Here is an 18,403-nt window from a genome sequence, read left to right on the forward strand (position 1 = left end):
TTAAAGTGAAAGAGAGGTTTATCTTGCGGCATGCATTTACTCAGTAATCAAATACAAGCAGTTGCAAAAGTATTCAATGTGCAAGTGAGAGGGGAGGCTGTGCAGTACCACAGCGTGTAAAAAAAAAAAAAAACTCCCGAAGCGTGCATCCAACCCTTATCACTTTTATACGTGCAAAGAAAACAGAGACACTCTTCCTTCATTTAGCAACACTGTGAACATCACTGGTTTACTTATTTCACCAGGAAGTGTGACCCTGGGGTTATTTACTGAATGCAGCTCTTTATTATGGGTCTGTGGCAAATTGTAGAAATCAAATGAACACACAAAAAAAAAACGGAAACATAAAAAAACAAGGCAAAAAAGCACAGAGTAATGACAAAAGGCCAACAAGTTGACGCTAATAATGGATAAAAACAGAAATAGTTGTTTTTAAGTGTAGGTTTCAGTCTATTTCATTACAAATTAGATTATAAAATCATACTTGTCACATTTGGAACGCATATTGGATGCGCGAGTTGTCACCCCATGATGCAGCGGACCAGTACAAGGCAGGATTGCAGGGAGGAGCTTGTTTAATACAAAAAGGTAAAATAACACTGGTGCAAAAAGGAAAAGAAACGGCGTGCCTATGCACGGGAAGCTAATGCTAAACTTAGCATGTAGTTGCAAGAGTCCAAGAAATGCGTGCCGAATGCACGGAAGCTAAGGCGAAACTTAGCACGTAATTAAAGAGTTCAAAATAGCGTGCCGAACGCACGAAAGCTAAGGCAAAACTTAGCACGGAGTGATAAAACCAAATGTGACTGTTGCTGGGAGCAAACAAACCATACAGACAGAACTAAGGTAGCAGGCAGGTTTAAATACTCAAGCAAACAATGAGAAAAAGGTGTGCGTAAAAAGCACAGCAGGTGGAACAAATCAAGTAACCATGGTGACAAAAGGAAACAGGAAGTGCTCAAGCTAAGGGATCGGAAGAGTCCAAAAATAATCAAAACACACAAAAGGGCTCAAAAACAAAAACTATGTCTTATCCGGGAGGCGGATCGTGATAATACTACCACAATATTGAGAGAATATAAAGAATTATATTTGTTTTTTATATACTAGAAGGTGGCGCCATTGCTGTTCTTTTTCAAATGTAAAATTGTTGAATATTGGTGTTATTTATAAGCCTATTTATTATTTGTTTTGATATATTGGGAGGTTGTAGGAACACTGCTGTTCTGTTTTGAATGTACAAAAATCTTGGCCGCTGCTATTGCAATTTGAATTGTGTGCATGATGACGTTTAAGCACCGTGATTTTAAATACTTGACCGTTTGAAACACGTTTTCACAAAGTAGTGAACCTAAAATATGTGGGTTATCTTGGAATAGAATAAGCATTGAGAATGGTTGAAAGTCATTGGTAATGCTGTCGACTACTGATTTTCTGGCATTGTGACAACCTAATCAACACACAATTACTATACACTAAATGTTATGTATATCAATTAACCCCTTAACAAAAGCCCCAAAATATGCCGAGATCTAATTGTCACCGTGTCAAAAAAACAATGGTGGCAACATCTGTGGCTATGGGCATCCTCCCGATTATTATTTTTAAAATAAATGCTACATGATGAAGTATCTTAACTGCTCAGCATTCAGCATCATTATTTACCTTTGAATGCACTTTCAAATGTTGCTACTCAGCTATTGGTGTGAAGCTTGTGTGTGTTACACTTCTGTTGTTTACAATATCAACAATATTATTGCTCACTAATTTTTTCTCTCCTTACCCGTAATACGACATGGGTTGTGTTGCTGCAGTGTTGTGTAATATACTTGTGTGTTAGGAAAAACGGCGTTCCATAATTATAGTAACGAGTCATCTAATTCATGACTTTTACGTACGTTACAACTCCATTAACGATACTTTTGATGTGGTTGTATGTCGACAGGACATCATCAGAAGCACAGCAAGTTTAATGAAGGAAGTAACTTTTTGCTAATGAAAGCACCACTAAAATTAGCTTGATATCAAATAAGAAGAGGCGACATCACACAACAAACAACATGTTAGAATACTACTACTACTACTACTATGAGGGACTAATGAACAACAAATCAATGATTACAGAGATGATTGAAATCCTACAATAACCTTTTTATGGACACAGCAACTATAGCCCTCAAACTTTATTAATGAGAACTCACAAAATCCAGTGAGAAGATTCAACCGAGTTCCCGGCACTGTCGGCAAACTGCAGTGGCTACACTGACAGCCGAGCTAAAATGCTGCTCGCCGACATCATACATCACTTCACAACAGGCACCACCTTTAAAATGCACACGCTCCGCTCTCATGAAACATCTCTGAACTGTTAATGGCAGATATTTGAAGTTTTTTCTTTTTTAGTTAACTCATTAATAACTTTCCCTAGTAATTCGTTACATTTATTAAAGAGTAGTTTTGTTAGTAATTCATTTACTTTATTGGGAAAGTATAAAATAACTTTGATTACTTTACCAAAGTAATTAGGGAACACTGGTAATAAATGACAACCTGGTCAAACAGAGCAACATTTTCCTATACTACTAAATCGTGCCTCTCTAATTATCGCCGGCTTCTAATTAACGCCCTGTCGTCTCTGCAGTGTAGAAAAATACGTGCCTTAGCTCTAATCAGAGTATTTACCGTGTGATACATTATATAATAGCTTGTTCAGAGTAAAATATTGTCCTTGTTCATTGGTTAAAAAACGTGAATTCTTCCCCTGACTTTGTTTTTCTACTTTCTGATTCACTAACGCCTTTAGTAATTTTTTCCCATGCCGTTTTTTTTTTTTTTTTTTTGCACATGCAGCTGAGCGTCCAAGGCCGCCTGTGCTCAGTGGGAATAGCCGCTTAACGTCGACGCTTAACACAAGCACACGCAGATGAATGGTACTCTTCAGCCACAGCACAAAACTGGGCCAAAGGGTTTGCTTCTCATTAAAAGTCATTTGGAAGAAATGACAAGTACCTGCCTGCTGTGTCTTGTCAATTTGTTCCTTCTCGCCTGACCCCATTTGTGTGCGGGAAATTAAATTCCTAAATTAAAGTTGGTGTCGCGCCTCCAGCAGAGTTCCCTTTTTTCTTCCTCGGAACAAAAACAAAAAAAAAAAAACAAGAACAAGGCACCTTAAGCCTCTCAATGTTCCCCCCCGCTGAATACAAAACAACCCTGCCATCTCTGCACCTGTATTGCAGCCCAGAATCACACGTTCTGTTTGGCATTTAATTAGAATTATTTCTCCTCTTTCTCTACCAAACAGTTATTTTCACTGCCTTGTTATTGTCAACAGAACAACACAAAAAACACCATTAAAGAGGAACACACAGTTGCATGAAAATGATTCAAAAGTGACACGACACATAGCATATACCGTATTTTACGGACCATAGGGCACACCGGATTATAAGGCGCACTGCCGATGAATGGTCTATTTTCCATCTTTTTTCATATGTAAGGCGCACCAGATTATATGGCGCATTACAGAAGTCATATCATTATTTTTTTCTAAATGGAAAACACCTCATTGTGGTCTACATAACACGTAATGGTGTTTTTTTTGGTCAAAATGTTGCATAGATGATGTTTTACGGAGCATCTTCAAGCCGCTTTCTGACTGTCGCTTCCGGATGCGCCATTTTGTGGGCGGTCTTAATTACGTGGCTCACCCTCGACAGCGTCTTCTCCACGTCATCTTTGTTGTAGCGGAGTAGCGTGCAAGGACGGGAGTGGAAGAAGTGTCAAAAGATGGAGCTAACTGTTTTGAAGGGGAACATTATCACCAGACCTATGTAAGCGTCAATATATACCTTGATGTTGCAGAAAAAAGACCATATGTTTTTTTTAACCGATTTCCAAACTCTTAAAGGGTGAATTTGGCGATTGAAGCGCCTTTCAATTGTTCGCTGTCGGAGCAATGACCTTTCACCCATGACGTCACAACAGGAAACAATCCGCCATTTTCTCAAAGACATTACACACACCAAGTCAAATCAGCTCTGTTATTTTCCGTTCTTTCGACTGTTTTCGGTACCTTGGAGACATCATGCCTCGTCGGTGTGTTGTCGGAGGGTGTAACAACACGGACAGGGACAGATTGAAGTTGACTTACGTGGAGTGTGCTAATCAGACATATCAATGGTCACGGCATGCTAATCGATGCTAACATGCTATTTAGGCTAGCTGTATGTACATATTGCATCATTATGCCTCATTTGTAGCTATATTTGCATCCAGCCTTTCCCTCCACCCACATTTAATGCCAAAAAAACATACCAATCGACGGATTCAAGTTGTACCAGTGGTCAAAAGATACGAAAGTCCTTCGATTGATCTGCGCACTTTACCGACGATAGCGATGCTACGACAGAGATGGCACAGAGATGTGTGGATATCCTGCGACACTCAAAGCAGATGCATTTCCAACGATAAAGTCAACAAAATCACAAAGATGAGTTTTGTTGATGTTATTGATGTTGAGTGTGCTAATCAGACATATTTGGTCACGGCATGACTGCAAGCTAATCAATGCTAACATGCTATTTAGGCTATCTGTATGTACATATTGCATCATTAAGCCTCATTTGTAGCTATATTTGCATCCACCCTTTCCCTCCACCCACACTTAATGCCAAACAAACACATACCAATCGGCGGATTCAAGTTGCACCAGTGGTCGAAAGATGCAATCGTTGGTTAGAAGGCGATCGCCAAATTCGTCCTCGTTGCCGCTGTCTGTCGTGATATGGTTCAATAGCTTCAGTTTCTTCTTCAATTTTGTTTTCGCTATCTGCCTCCACACTCCAACCATCCGTTTCAATACATGCGTAATCTGTTGAATCACTTAAGCCACCGAAATCCGAGTCTGAATCCGAGCTAATGTCGCTATATCCTTCTGTTCTATCCGCCATGTTTGTTTGTATTGGCATCACGCAGTGACGTCACAGGAAAATGGACGGGTGGATATAACGACGGTTAAAATCAGGCACTTTGAAGCAGTTTTTCGGGATATTGCGTGATGGGTAAAATTTTGAAAAAAACTTTGAAAAATAAAATAAGTCACTAGGAACTGATTTTTATCAGTTTTAACCCTTCTGAAATTGTGATAATGTTCCCCTTTAACGACATTTAGACTTTACTTAAATCAATAACGGAGCAGCATCTCCTCATCCGCCGGAAATGTGTCCCATGAAAAACCATCTTACCAGAACTCTAATAACTAAAGTTCCTGGGGTGAATAAAGTAAACTCACTACACCGGTATGTTTTTAGCACTTTTAATGCCATATAGAAGTACGAACTTTACATTATTCTATTTTAGAAATGGCAACAGCGTAGGATGAATGTCACTTAACAAGAAGATAGAGAAAAAGTAGAAGCTTACCGACTACGGTGTCGATATGGACTACAAAGGCAGATGTGCACAATTTTTCCAAATACAGATTAGCAGGTACCAGAAGGTAAGAAACGTGCTTTTGCATAATATGGCAAAACAAAACACCAGATCATATTTCTTACCTTATACACACACCATAAAAATACTCAAATGTTGAAGCACAGTACAATCCATCAAGCGGTGCGGCTTCATAGCTTACCAAAGTGGTACTAAATGTTCAATGGAAAATACAAAGTGTTGTTTACTTGAGTCATATTGCAGTCTACTTTTATCTCCTATGTCTGACTGCCGTCCACTGGTCACACATTATTACACCATGTACCAAATAAAATAGCTTCGAAGTTGGTAAGCCAAACCAGAAATATTCCTTATATTAGGCACACCGGGTTATAGGGTTTATAAGTGTGCCTTACAGTCCTGAAAATATGGTACCTTATATCCTTTTATGGTCTTAGTAACATCACAACAAAAAAGTAATGGCAAGTGTGATGATAACCATACAGTACAGTCCGGCTTGGGTGTTTTTGCTCTGAAACAAGATGCAAAGAAGGCAGGTATAGGAAAGGTAAAGTTGTACTTAATAACAAAAATAAATAAATAGTGCAGCAGGGAAGTGCACATGAACTATAAGGAAAGCTATGCAGGTTTTAGTTACAAAACAAAACATGTTAAGAATTGAAAATCAACCATTTGACAGTAGGACTAGGCTGGTATCCTTATTGGCAACCAGGGATAGGTGTGTCCTGATTGCCAATCATTGACAGGTGAGGAAATCAGTGCCCAGATAGGAGAAACAGTGCAAAGAGAATGGAAACAAGAAAATAGTGTTGAATAGGAAATATAACAAAACGCCAGACACAAGTGTTGTCCCGATACCAATATTTTGGTACCGGTACCAAAATCTGCAATAAGGTGGCGACTTGTCCAGGGTGTAATCTGCCTTCTGCCCGATAGTAGCTGAGATAGGCACCAGCGCCCCCCGCGACCCCAAAGCGAATAAGCGGTAGGAAATGGATGGATGGATGGATGGTACCAAAAAGATTTTGATACTTTACCGTACTTTTAGCTTCTTTTCTAAAAAAAGGGCACCACAAAAAATGTAATTATTTGCTTTATTTTAACAAAAAATCTTACGGTACATTAAACATATGTTTTTTATTGCAAGTTTTTTCTTAAATAATGAACTTACAAGTGAACATACAAGTTAATTTGTCTTTTATTAGTAAGTAAGCAAACAAAGGCTCCTCATTTAGCCTGCTGACATATGCAGTAAAAATTGTTGTCATTTTCCGGTACTTTTTAGAGGCGGTATAGTACTGAATGTAATTAATTAATATTGCGGGACTATACTAAAACATGTATACTGTACAAGTGGTAGAAAATGGATGGATGGATGTATGGATGGATGTACAACCCTACTAGATGCTTATAATGATTAAAATAAATGACTTGTACAAATTAAGTTTTATTATAGCAACAACCAATGAATTCCCTCTTTCACAGGATTTTCTACAGGATGTTAAATAGGAATGTTGGAAGTCAAACAGCATCAACGTATCAACTTAGGAGGTTCCACTGTCTTAATGACGCCAGACTACGATCAGACGCACTTAAAATTATTTTTCCCCCTCAAAATTCGACAGTGCGCCTAATGTACGGAATCATTTTGTTTTTCCTCACCGACCTCGAAGCAATTTTATTTATTATAGTGTAATGCTAAGTGTGACCAATAGATGGCAGTCAAACATAAGAGATCAGGGATGTTATTTTTTTTACACTGAAGTCTTCAAATTAACTCATTACCTCCCTGCTTGGCACTCAGCATCAAGGGTTGGAATTGGGGGTTAAATCACCAAAATGATTCCCGAGCGCAGCCACCGCTGCTGCTCACTGCTCCCCTCACCTCCCACGGCCTGAGGGTGATGGGTCAAAAGCAGAGGATAATCTCACCACACCTAGTGTGTGTGTGTGTGACAATCATTGGTACTTTAAAGGCCTACTGAAACCCACTACTACCGAGCACGCAGTCTGATAGTTTATATATCAATGATGAAATATTAACATTGTAACACATGCCAATACGGCCGGTTTAGTTTACTAAATTGCAATTTAAAATTTTCCGCGAGGTATCCTGTTGAAAACGTCGCGGAATGATGACACTTATGTTGACGCGTCCTTCTGACGTTATTGGTTGGAGCGGACGTTTTATCCCAGCCCCACTCATGGCTAAAAGTCGTCTGCTTTAATCGCATAATTACACAGTTTTTGGACATCTGTGTTGCTGAATCTTTTGCAATTTGTTCAATTAATAATGGAGACTATAAAGAAGAATGCTGTTGGTGGAAAGCGGTGGATTGCAGCTGCCTTTAGCAACCAAAACACAGCCGGTGTTTATTTGTTTGTTGTGAAGCTTTAATATGGAACAGAGAGGTCAAGCAAACATGTTTCCCTACCCCATGTCAACCAGCAGGTTTCGGTGAGAAAATTGTGATATTAAGTCAGCTCTTACCGGAGACATGAGCGGAGCTTGCGTCCTCCTGCAGCAGCTCTCAAAGAGGCAGCTGCGACTTTCTTGGCTCCTCCATGGCTTCCATCAGAGACACTTGCGGTCACCGCACCCTTCCGACTTTCAGGTATGACTTTATAATCTCACTAAAACACTAGTAACACAATAAGCAGATAAGGGACTTTCCAGAATTATCCTAGTAAATGTGTCGAATAACATCTGAATCGCTCCCAATGCCGTCGCCTTTTTTTCTTTCTTTCTAGTGCTTCACTCTAACTTTCCTCATCCACGAATCTTTTATCCTCGCTCAAATTAATGGGGAAATCATCGCTTTCTCGGTCCGAATCGCTCTTGCTGCTGGTGGCTTTGATTATAAACAATGTGAGGATGTGAGGAGCCCTACAACCCATGACGTCACACGCACATCGTCTGCTACTTCCGGTTCAGATAAGGCTTTTTTATTAGCGACCAAAAGTTGCGAACTTTAATCGTCGATGTTCTCTACTAAATCCTTTCAGCAAAAATATAGCAATATCGCGAAATGATCAAGTATGACACATAGAATGGACCTGCTATCCCCGTTTGAATAAGAAAATCTAATTTCAGTAGGCCTTTAACTTTAAAAAGTAGCCCACGTGTGCACACCTATTTCAAGAATAATGGCAACAATAACTCTGCTAGCATGAACTGAAGGGTAAACTCCAATCAATTTGCAGTCGTTTTAAACATTGCAGCGCTCACATACGCTGAATAGAATTGAGTTAAGGAAAGAATGAGATTGCTGCAGCTGAAATGGTTTTCTCCTTGCAGCACCGAGCTTTATTCCCTAGTGATACTCGGTGAGTATATGGAACATACTGTGACTTGTGTACTGTGCCATTGTTTTCCCTGCGCCAAACTAGAGAGAATATAGGTCGGAGATCATTAACTGTGTGCATATTAATACTTAGATGCCGTATGCATTCAGTGTCAAACAATGGGCCGGTTCAGGGCAGCCATATTGAATCATAATCTGGCGTCATTAAAACAGTGGAACCTTCTAAGTTGATACGTTGATGCTGTTTGACATCCAACATTCCTATTAAACATCCTGTAGAAACATAAAAGATACGTGGTAAGAGGTATGATGGCAATATCACTCAAGTAAACAACACCAACATTTCATACGTTCCACGGAAAATATAGAACATTACACACAGCGCTCAAAAATCTATCAAAATATTTGAGTACGGCTTTTGTACGCTATGAAGCCACACCGCTTGATGGATTGTCGGCGCATTAAACACACGAGTATTATTATGGTGTGTGTTTAAGGTAAGACATATTATCCGGCGTTTTGTTTTGCAATATTATGCAAAAGAAAATGTTCTTACCTTCTGATACCTGCTGATCTGTATTTAGGATCTGCATAAGTCCTGAAAAATTGTGCGTGTCCACCTTTGTATTCCGTACCGACGACGTAGTCGATAAGCTTCTTCTTTTTCCCTATATTCTTGTTATGTGACATTCATCCTCCACTGTTGCCATTTGCAATATGAAGTAGTGTAAAGTTCTTACTTATATCTGTCAGTAAACTCACCATGAAAGCGCTAAAACATACCGGTATAGTGAGTTTACATTATTCCCCCAAAGAACTTTAGTTATTAGAGTTCCGGTCGGACGGTTTTTCACGGGACACATTTTCGGCCTCGTTGTTGTTTACGGATGGGGAGATGCTGCTTCATTATTCATTTAAGTAAAGTCTGAATGTCATTAAAACAGTTAGCTCCATCTTTTGACACTTCTTCCACTCCCGCCCTTGCACGCTACACCGCTACAACAAAGATGAACCACGTAAATAAGAAGCGACTGTCAGAAAGTGACTTGAAGATGATCTGTAAAACATAATCTATGCAACATTTTGAACAAAGAACCACCATTACCTGTTTTGTAGACCACAAGGAAGTGTTTTCCATTTAGAAAAAAAAGATACAAATATGACTCCTTTAATGTGCCCTATAATCCGGTGCGGCTTTTATATGAACAAAAATCGAAAATAGACCATTCATCGGCAGTGCGCCTTATTATCCGGTGTGCCTTATGGTCTGGAAAATATGTATGTGTTAATCTTAAAAAATCTTGTCAAGTTGATTCCGAAAAATAAATAATAATCAATTATTAGTTGATCAATAACTCAATCGGTTTCAATCCCGGGCTAACTATCTTTCTGTGTGGAGTTTGCATGTTCTCCCCATGACCGCGTGGGTTCCCTCCGGGTACTTTGGCTTCCTCTGACCTCCAAAGACATGCACCTGGGGATAGGTTGATTGGCAACACTAAATTGACCCTAGTGTAAGAATGGGAGTGTGAATATTGTCTATCTGTGTTGGCCCTGCGATGAGGTGGCGAGTTGTCCAGGGTGTACACCGCCTTCAGCCCTAATACAGCTGAAGTAGGCGCCAGCGACCCTACGTGACCCCAAAAGGGACGAGCGGTAGAAAATGGATGGATGGAAATTATATGAAAGCATGTGTTAATCCCCAAAAAATATTGTCAAGATTTGGGTCAGGTTGATTCCAAAAAATAAAAAATAATCAATTAAAAATGTATGAAAAATAAATGTACATACATTTGCGCTATGCAAAAAGAAATACATTCTAACTAAATGAATAATAATAATATGTATGTTTCACAGATAAACTGTCGATAAAATGAAATGTCAAATGAAAATACAGCTTCACCACCCTAGTCATAATTTTTGCGCTTAAGAAACTTCTCTATAACTTTGGCTCCAGACTTCTTCTGTTTATCAATAAATCAATGTTTATTTATGTAGCCCTAAATCACAAGTGTCTCAAAAGGGCTGCACAAACCACAACGACATCCTCGGCTCGGATCCCACATCACATTTTAATTAGTGAATTATATTTATATAGCACTTTTCTCTAGTGACTCAAAGCGCTTTACATAGTGAAACCCAGTATCTAAGTTACATTTAAACCAGTGTGGGTGGCACTGGTGGCAGGTGGGTAAAGTGTCTTGCCCAAGGACACAATGGCAGTGACTAAGATGGCGGAAGCGGGGATCGAACCTGGGACCCTCAAGTTACTGGCACGGCCACTCTACCAACCGAGCTAAACTGCCGCTATTTAAGATTTTAAAATCCGCCACAAGTGGTGGAAAAGTGTATTACAACTGAGTACCGCTGAAAAACACATTTTTTGGCAGCCCTATAGTGTCCAACAGTGGTTTAAAAACACTGATTTAGTTTAAAAGTAAGAAAGTCAGCTTTTCATATTTGATCACATGTTTACTGGATTGAAAAAAATCATCACATTTCCAAGTAGGGTCTACGTTTGCAAAGTTAAATAAACATCTTCCTGAGATGACCTTCTACATGACGGGGCATTTTTGCTACTGTCCTTATTAATAATGTTGACTATAGCCACAAGAAAGCCCCTCATGGTGAGTCACTTCTGCTCTCTGCCCTGCTCAGCAGCCACATCAGCAGGGTTAGGGAGAAGAAGAGTCCCCCTAAGGAAAAAAAAAAAAAAAAAAAGTGGCTCTTTGATATTGGTCTTCCCGGGGCCATTTCTGGGTCTCGGAACAAATTTGGTAGAGCGCCCGGCGTGTGAGCTTCAGCGGGGAGCACCTAAACGTGTCGTAACTGGTGTCAGTCTCAAGCAGGAGGTGCGAGCTGGCTGGCTGGTTAAGAAGACGACTGATCCTAGGCCAGCTGTTTGGATGGCGTCAGCAATGGGCTTCAAAACAATGCAGGCGTTTAGAATACCCTGTGCAACATGAAAGCCCACCATCAGTGCGCGGCAGTTCCTTTGATGCAGTTTTTTTTTCCCCCCCATTTAATCCTCCTATTAACGTTAACACGTGCCAAGTGGTTTGTGTTCTATTAAATTGACATTAACATAAAAATAATTGTAAAGTGTGCAGGTTGGATGTGGGGTGTCATTTCCACAATGTCACCTAAAACAAACAAACGCAGTAATGGGGTTTAATCCATTATCATTATTAATCTGTTCAATACATTTTAATGTAATTACATCATCCGCAGCGCGGAATGATTCAAAAGTATCTGGCAATGCATTATGGGTAGTTTGTCAAAGAAGTGGTACCACGACAGTTGAGGCTCTAGACAGCAACTCAAACATAACGTTTGAACAAAAATAATTTTGACGACATTTAATTAATGTTGGGTTCTGACTAGAGATGCACGGTTTGCGGTCTCATCCGCGTAGTCCGTGGGTCGGGCGGTTGACATGACGAAAAAATAGATTTTAATTAGATTCGGGCGGGTGGCGGTTGAACCATCCGGAAATATTTGATATGCATGGTTCTGTGATCAGTATCCTTTGCCATTCAAAGTGCCATTTAAGACCCGTGTCATAAAGCGAAGAAGACAATAAGAGACGCTATTATTTTCCTGAATGACTATCGGTAGTCACCCAGATAATAAGTATTTGGGCGTGCTAAGAATCCATTGGCTTTGTCGCATACTACAACATGTACGATTTGCTTGTCAGTCCAGCAACATGTTGTGTGTGGCTTCCGCGGCAACACGCACACGACTGCAAGGCATACTGGGTGACACAGAGTACACTAATGGTTGTGATATAAACAATTTTAACACTCTTAGTAATATGCGCCACGCTGTGAAGCCACACCAATTAAGAACGACAAACACATTTCGGGAGAACATCCTCACAGTAACACAACGCAAACGCAACATAACAAATACCCATAATCCTTTGTATTCATGACAGTTCCTGACTATTTTATACACCCCGCTAGCAGCAAACTCCCCCCGTGAGTCGGTAAGGTGGGCGGGATTGGGGGTGCGGGGGTGTAAAATATATTCAGGATGTGTCACGGATACAAAGGATTATGGGTATTTGTTGTGTTGCGTTTATGTTGTGTTACTGTAAGGATGTTCTCCCGAAATGTGTTTGTCAATCTTGTTGGGAATGGCTTCACAGCGTGGCGCATATTAGTAAGTGTTAACGTTGTTTATATCACAACCATCAGTGTCCTCTGTATCACCCAGTATGCCTTTCAATTTTGAACGTGTAATTGTGGAAGCTGCACACAACATGTTGCCGGACAAACAATCGGTTTGTACATGTTGTTGAAGGTGTCTAAGGCAATGGCTTCACAGCACGCCCATATTATTGTCATCAGGATGAACGCTTTTGGACAGTCGCGGGCAAGTTACTGTGAAACAGGATTATATAGCTCTGTGAGTGGTAAAGGCGGACAACCTCTGATGTATTTCAGCGGGCGGTTGGCGAGCGGGTACAGTCCTGATAAAATGTTGGTTCGGGTGGACGGCGGGTGGATGGCGACTATGATGATGCAGATGCGGATGATATAATTGCGTATCCGCGCATCTCTAGTTCTGACCTTTGAAGTTTGGTCATTTCACAATCAATATTCTTGTCATGTCTGTGATCATGTTTTGGTTCAAGTCATTTTTGTTTGGTTTTTGGACACTCAGTTCCTGCTGTTTCACTCTCTTGTTTTGTCACTATAGCACCATTAGTTTCACATTTTGAGTCACGCACCTGTTTTCACTAATCATTTCACTATTATTTAAAGGGAAACATTATCACCAGACCTATGTAAGCGTCAATATATACCTTGATGTTGCAGAAAAAAGACCATATGTTTTTTTCACTGATTTCCGAACTGTAGAAGGGTGAATTTGGCGATTTAAACGCCTTTCAATTGATAGCCTGTCGAGCGATGACCTTTCACCCGTGACGTCACACATGAAGCAATCCGCCATTTTCCATCCATCCATTTTCTACCGCTTATTCCCTTTTGGGGTCGCGGGGGGCGCTGGCGCCTATCTCAGCTACAATCGGGCGGAAGGCGGGGTACACCCTGGACAAGTCGCCACCTCATCACAGGGCCAACACAGATAGACAGACAACATCCACACTCAAGCCATTTTCTCATTCTTATTACACGCACCAAGTCAAATCAGCTCTGTTATTTTCCGTTTTTTTTTTACTGTTTTCCTGTACCTTGGAGACATCATGCCTCGTCGGTGTGTTGTCGGAGGGTTTAACAACACGAACAGAGACGGATTCAAGTTGCACCAGTGGCCAAAAGATGCGAAAGTCCCTCGTTTGTTCTGCACACTTTACCGACGACAGCTATGCTACGACAGAGATGGCAAGAATGTGTGGATATCCTGCGACACACTCAAAGCAGATGCATTTCCAACGATAAAGTCAAGGAAATCACAAAGGTGAGTTTTGTTGATGTTATTGACTTATGTGGAGTGTGCTAATCAGACATATTTGGTCACAGTATGACTGCAAGCTAATCGATGCTAACATGCTATTTAGGCTAGCTGTATGTACATATTGCATCATTATGCCTCATTTGTAGCTATATTTGCATCCAGCCTTTCCCTCCACCCACATTTAATGGCAAACAAACACATACCAATCGTTGGTTAGAAGGCGATCGCTGAATTCGTCCGCGCTTCCTCCCGTGCCGCTATCTGTCGTCATATGGCTCAATAGCTTCAGTTTCTTCTTCAATTTCGTTTTCGCTATCTGCCTCCACACTCCAACCATCCGTTTCAATACATGCGTAATCTGTTGAATCGCTTGCGCCACTGAAATCCGAGTCTGAGTCCGAGCTACTATGCTATAACTTTCTGTGCTATCCGCCATGTTTGTTTCTGGTGGCTTCACGCAGTGACGTCACAGGATAATGGACGGGTGGATATAACGACGATTAAAATCAGGCACTTTGAAGCCGTTTTTCGGGATATTGCGTGATGGGTAAAATTTTGCGAAAAACTTCGAAAAATAAAATAAGCCACTGGGAACTGATTTTTATTGGTTTTAACCCTTCAGAAATGGTGATAATGTTCCCCTTTAAACCGAAAGTTGGCGACTTTACCTCTGCTCACTTCATGCCATGCTACCTTTGATACTCATGCCTGTTCATAGTTATCCTTCTTGCCATACCACGTAAGTTTTGTTTTTACATGTCACAGTTATCGAGTTTTGCTTTATGTTCATAGTTTCTGCCTTTGTGCAAGTTTTTGCTTCATTAGCCAAGTTTTTGTACTTCCGCCTTGTGTGCGCCTTTTGTTCCTTTTTTTTGTAGTAATTAATAAATATGTCCATACCTTCACGCCTTGCCCGCTCCAACTTTCTTTTGCATTCCGGGAAAATAAACCCCAAAGTCAACGTTTTGACAATTATACAACATCCACCAATACAACGTTGAAACAACATGCTTTTTGACAACGTTTATTCAACGTCAGGTTGTGGCGTTGATTTGGCCTTTGAAATTTGGTCATTTCCCAACCAACAACGTGGATCCAACGTTAGACACCAACGTTGTCTCAATTAACGATCGTGAATATTCTGCAAAGTTGTTGCAAAGTCAGTTTTAGAGGACATATACAGTACAGGCCACAAGTTTGGACACACCTTCTCTTCATTCAATGTATTTATTTTCATGACTATTTTAGATTGTCACTGAAGGCATCAAAACTATGAATGAACACATCTGGAGTTATGTACTAAACAAAAAAATGGTGGAATAACTGAAATTGGACAAGCGAACTGAAACATTCAAAACATGTTCACAGGGGGTACATCACTGAAAAAAGGTTGAGAACCACTGGTTTAATGCATCGAGCGGGGCATCACAACAAAATTAGGCATAATAATGTGTTAATTCCACGACTGTATATATCGGTATCGGTTGATATCGGAATCGGCAATTAGGAGTTGGACAATATCGGAACGTCGGATATCGGCAAAAAAGGCATTATTGGACATTTCTAAAAAAATCATATATTATTGCTTCAAAAAACTTTTATGTGTGTTACCATTTTTCGGCATTAGCGGTTCAGTGTGATTAATAAACAAATTGTAACATATTGTATCGTGCCAGAAGAGTTATCGCTGCAAGAGGCTCTGGGTATTTGTTCTGTTGTGTTTATGTTGTGGTACAGTGCAGATGTTTTCCCGAAATGTGTTCGTCATTCTTGTTTGGTGTGGGTTCACAGTGTGGCGCATATTTGTAACAGTGTTAAAGTTGTTTATACAGCCACACTCAGTGTGACCTGTATGGCTGTTGACCAAGTATGCCTTGCATTCACTTGTGTGTGTGAATAATCATAGATATTATGTGACTGGGCCGGCACGCAAAGGTAGTGCCTTTCAAGGTTTATTTGGTGCTCTGTACCTCTCCCTACGTTCCTGTACACTGCAGCATTTAAAAAAGTCATACATTTTACTTTTTAAAACCGATACCGATAATTTCCAATATTACATTTTAAAGCATTTATCGGCCGATAATATCGGCAGTCCGATATTATCAGACATCTCTAATATTTTTTTAACTTCCAATACTTCAAATCTATCAACAGCTTCAAACCTATCCACAGATATATACGATTTTTAAATAATTGTTGTATTTTTTAAATGTTTTGCTCTTTTTGTTAATAAACATGTTCAACGCATCTACTTGTCATGCCTGTTAATCTGGGTTTATATTTAATCATCTTATGTTTTGTTTTTGGACTCTTGTTTCCAGTTTTTTGCACTTCCTGGTTTTGTTGGTTCTCATAGTTACCCATTAGTTTCTACCTGGTCTCCATGTCACGCCACTGTCCTCAGCCTCACACCTGTTAGTAATCATCATCACAGTCATTATTTATACCATTCTGTTTCTGTCCTCGTCTTGGGAACTTTGCTAGCTTACTTACTATGACCACGCACCTATGTAGCTTGCCTTGCCACGCTGAATATTGATTTGACCACGCCACGTAAGATCGTGTTTATATTTATGCCTCTGTGCAAGTTTTGGGATTTTTTTTTACCATTGATTGTATCTTTTGTTTTATTTGTATATAGTCATGCCATTGTGCTGTTTTGTTTGGAGTTTAGTATAGATTATACCGCCACTGAGCGCGCCCTTTGTTTTGCCTTTTTGTATTTGGTTTGTAAATAAATTAATCATGTACTCACATTCACGCCTGGCTCGTTCCAAATTCTCTCTGCATCGAAGAAGCAAAACTAATCCAAGTCAAAGTCCTGACAGTACTGTATGTGCTCTTGTTTCTTGAATGCCTTAGTAATGACTGATATTCAATTCTGGTAACTAAAAGTTAATCAACTGCAATCACGTGACTAATCTGATTTAAAAAAGATTAATACTTCAACATATTAAAAAAATCAAAAAAACAACTGGTGTTTCAAATGTCATTATCTTAAAGGGAAAAATCTTTTGAAAACCGGAACAAGGGAGTCGTATTTGACGATGTAAGTCCCACCGTACTTTAATACGAGGAGTGGGTGTTAAAGCCTGGCTGTCCGCAGATGAAAAATGTTGTTTGGTTCATGACACAATTTCAAAGATTAATGAAATAATCCTAAAGCTGCACGGCGCCCATTCTCATTAATAAAGCAGCAGGGTCTCGGGTAATGACGACTATTCAGAAAACTACCCACCCATCTATCCCGAGGCCACTGTCAAGAGGGTAATGTCTTCAAATGTGCCGCACTCTGCCATTGATAATTGCTCTTTCCTTTATCGTCATTTGACCTGTCTCATTCTGGAGCTTTATTGTATTTGAGGAGTTCTGATTGCCTTTCCTGTGTTCATTTGTCTTGCACTGAACACAGATGTGCTTCATCGCCTGCTCCTAGTATGCGTCTCCATAATGGCCATAATAACAGTTCATCATCCCGCTTTTCCTTCCCAGGATTTGTATTTTTTTTTTTACAGCGCTTCATCTTGCATATCTTGACTTTTCCCTCTGAGCTTTATTACATTCTTTCAATTTGCCAGCCTGCTTGTGTCTGATAAAAGAGTATTGTCTTCCCTTTAGACGCCATCTATTTTGTGAAAGTTAGTTTTAGCAACGTTGGAAATGTCAGAGGGTGCTTAACGTTCAATGTTTCTTGTTTATCATCTGTCCAAGGTTGATGCGGCAACTAAATGAACGATTTCCTCCGGAGTCGCCTCCCCTGCCACCGTGATTATTACAAATGGAGCGGTTTATTGGGGTATTACCATCCAACGTCCTTCCTTTATGTCCTTCTAATTGTACTTGTCACCAGGACTGTCATGCGATTCACAAGTATGACCGGGCTGTATGTCACCTTGATAGACTTTTAATGACAACCTTGCCGGGAAACTTTCACACTGTGTTTCATATTTTCAGGATGTGAGATTTACTCGCGGTGTAGCACAGCCCGACAGCGCAATAACAAAACATCTGAGTAAGTAATAATGCGCTATACATCAGTGGTTCACCACTGGTTGACAAACCTTAAAGAGGACCTATGGTGCTTTTGGTCTTTCCTGAATAATACGTGTAATAATATTGAACAATCAGTACGTGTCCGTGCACTAAATCAGCGCGACTTCTCAAATAGTTCGGCTCTGAGTAAGCCTCATACAGCATGGAGACACCTTAGTCAGATCTAC

At 40.1% G+C, this 18,403-nt stretch overlaps 1 protein-coding gene across 3 annotated transcripts in view; it reads right to left on the bottom strand.

Annotated features, from left to right (window-relative positions):
* insyn1 (inhibitory synaptic factor 1) overlaps positions 1 to 18,403 on the bottom strand; it is a 204,756-nt gene that overhangs the window by 164,022 nt on the left and 22,331 nt on the right. The window lies entirely within an intron of this gene.

The sequence above is a fragment of the Nerophis ophidion genome, linkage group LG02, assembly GCF_033978795.1.
Source record: "Nerophis ophidion isolate RoL-2023_Sa linkage group LG02, RoL_Noph_v1.0, whole genome shotgun sequence".
Classification (NCBI taxonomy): Eukaryota; Metazoa; Chordata; class Actinopteri; order Syngnathiformes; family Syngnathidae; genus Nerophis; species Nerophis ophidion.